This window comes from Aplysia californica, unplaced genomic scaffold, assembly GCF_000002075.1.
Source record: "Aplysia californica isolate F4 #8 unplaced genomic scaffold, AplCal3.0 scaffold00162, whole genome shotgun sequence".
Taxonomy (NCBI): Eukaryota; Metazoa; Mollusca; class Gastropoda; order Aplysiida; family Aplysiidae; genus Aplysia; species Aplysia californica.
Genome location: NW_004797432.1, coordinates 324,348 through 327,810, shown reverse-complemented (window position 1 = coordinate 327,810; position 3,463 = coordinate 324,348).

Below are 3,463 nucleotides of genomic sequence, written 5' to 3'. Positions count from 1 at the left end.
GGGGAAGTGGGATTTAGTCTCAGCGCTGACAGATGTATGTACGGGTTTGTGGTAGTTCTATTGCTGTCTGCTAACAGGTAAGAGGGAGGAAACAATTACTGTGGTCACTCACTGGACGCTTTGTGCTGTTTTTTGGTTGTTGCTGTCTCGGGCACAGTTAGATTCGTGACTATCTCGTTTCGAGTTTCGTTCTGGTTGGCGAAGGCGGTACATGTACAATGAAATGTACATACATGTTGACGGGTTATCCTTGTACTTATTTGCAGCTGGAGCAACAACACGGCAGCAGCAGCAGAATCAGCAATAGCGAGAACAACAAACAACAACAACAACAACAAGAGCAAAAGCAACAACAACAAAAATAACAATAATGATCGACAGCGACAACTACAACAATAATAATAATGATAATCAACGACAACAACAACAACAACAACAACAACAACAACAACAACAACAACAACAACAACAAAGCAGTAACAGTGTTGGCAATGGCAACAACAGTGACAGTGGCGAAAAACTGGGAAATTAATGTCGTTTTGTGATCGCCCTTCAACCCAGTTCTCGATGGTGCCATATAAGAAATTCCTTAACGATGGGGAATCGAACCCCAGTCCCCCGAGTGACAAGCGAAGATTCTTACCTTCAGAATAACTTAAAGCACATTGTATGTTGTATGTCTAATAGATGCGATATCGAAAAGCTCTTTCATTTTTCACTTGTCTCTGAAAACTCTTTCTTTTTTTCTTCAATCTCGTCTCTTTACCTTATCGAAGAAAAACGACTAGAAGAGAGCGAAAGTGCACTTGACAGTTGGCTGCAAGATGATGAATTATGTTGTGGGAATGGCTAGTGCGAAAAAAAAGATATATGCGAAATTGTGTATGTTTAACTCCCCTAGCAACATTGTGAATTTATTCAAGAGGCCAGATCTGAATTCAGCGTCCATCTCCTAAAGGACCGAGCCAAAAGGGAAAATTCGTGTAAAGTGCTTTTCCCAAGGACACAACATCGGACCAAAAGCAACCTCGAACTCACGAACTCACGATTTCGAGTTCAGTAGCTGGAGAATAGGTTATGGAAGCGCGTTCTTCATGAAAGAAAGAGATGTAGGCTACTTTTGTTGACTGCAGTTGTCGTCAACCAGAATAGCTGGGTGTACAACTGGTGATTCTTTTACCGGGCGTGTCTTATTCTATGGCCAAATCCATTTTTTTTCTTTTTTTCTCGCTTTTTTGTTTGGTATGTTTTGCTGTGTTTTGGTTGTTTGTTAGTGGGGACTTTTTCTTTATTCGAAGGCAGACAGGATTTCTTTTATGTCTCCTTTCCGGAGCCCTCTGTCATCACCAGCATTAACTTACCGACCGCGTGGGCAGCCTTGGATCAAAATACCACACAAAAATAACAGCCATTAAACTGGTTTGTATGGCGTTTCCTGACAGTTCGGATTGGTTCTTGACACACAAAAAAGAGTTTAGTCTGTATTCGCGAGGAATAGCGAGGACACCATTGCATGCAGATGGATTTTCCCTTTCCGGTTCTAGTTTTTCAATGGGAACTTGTTTTTACTTGGAATTACATGTGCGTGGGTTGTAGGGGGGTGCAACTCAAGGCTATTGTGATGTACAGTAAAGATCTAGCTGTATTTTTGTTCTCTCTCTGTATTGTTTCTGTAAGTCTGTCTTACTTTACTCCTGCTTTAAATGATTGTGTTATTGTATACATGCCAGAATTATTTACAATTATAACTGTTTTACGTCCCCATCAACACAGTATTTTAAAGATTATTTAGGACGCAGACTGCCTCGACCCTGCCTGTCGGAGCCAACCCTGGCTGAGACGAAAGGGATACAGCGCCCAAGCAAAATCCGGTCCTAACGCGGGAACTGAACTCAAGACTTCTGTGTGCGGCGGCGAAGCACCAAACCACAATAGAAGGCTGATGAGCAAAGATCAAAGGAAATTACGGGGCTTGGACGAATTTTGAATATTTTTTGTTTTGGTTATACTGTGGATATAGATAGATAGATAGATAGATTGATAGATAGATAGATAGATAGATAGATAGATAGATAGATAGATAGATAGATAGATACAATATAGTCCTATTATAAGGCCTTTGGAGCCAGCCCTCTCCAGCTTACGAGATGTCAACAATTAGTTCAGGAGCATAATGGTCAGTGATCACACCGGTTGAATCTCCCCCCCCCCTTCCCCCAGAACTATTTTAATGCTGTGTTATTTGCGGTTGATGAACTCCCCAGTATTCCACGTTGGGGGTTTCTGGAGCGAGGCAAGAACTACCTCAGAATCACAAAGTTCTATCTGCTCAGTACCTAGTTTGGAGAAAGTTAACGTTCAAATTTTCTAGTTTTAGTTTCACAATCTGTCAGGCTTTTTCAAATGCAGTTTTTTGAATATCTTGATAACGACTTCGAATATTCTAACAATTTTGATATAGCAGATGGAGCATTTGCTTTCTGACCTCATGGTCTTAGTAACTCAAAATTCCAAAAATGTCAGATAGAACTGTGTAATTCTGTTGTAGCGTAGTGAGGCGAAGGCGGAGATGCTTCGTAATTTACTCAAGTTTTGTCTCCGAAGATTTCGGGAGATACTGGACGAGAAGAATGTGTTCAAGGGCGGAAAAAAGTGTCAACGTAGTGTAAAAGATCCTCTGTTTGTCTGAGTGTAGCGCCGAAGTTAACTCCTTGAGAACGTGCTTCCTACGACTAGATGCTCGGGGATTGTTGGGTTTTTTGTGTGTGTGTTTTTTTTTTTTTGGTTTGAAAAAAAACAACAACACTCCAAAAAACTTTGGGATTGATACTAGATCTAGATTTTTCAACTCTGTGGTTTTTTAAAATCTGAAACTTAAAAAGGCAGGAGTGGGTTGTCTTGTGCTCTGGCGTGGTTATTTCTTTCTTTACTATCAAACAGCTATGATCCTTATATCTCCCCTCATTCTTTTTCGTGTTTGTAACCCTCTTGTAACATATCTAATCTTCGGCTTTTATATGACCTTATTGTGTTGCAAGTGCCGTATAACAATTACACACACAAAAAAAGGCAGGCCATAATTTGCACGATTCCGTGAGAAGTGCTAAATCTAACTCATGTTTCTGATTAGTGTATGAATGTTCAAATGCGCCGCAACATTATCTTTAGTATGCTGCCGGCTGGACACATATTATGTGTCTGGACAGGATGGAATCAGATGCTCGTCATCTTTTGGTCAATGGAGTTGTTGGTTTCAAAAACCCCTGTTCGCACAAACAGCGGGTGGTTGGAGGGCGCGCAGATAGGCCCTACTTCTTTACTTTTCCTCTGCTGTTTCTGTTTGTCTGTCTTTCTTACTTTTCCCCAGCACTAAATGACCTTTATTGTGTCGATGTGCTTCTTTTTACTCAAAAATTACCGCGGGGGGTCTCCTGTGGGCTTTCAGCTATGACTTACAGGAACA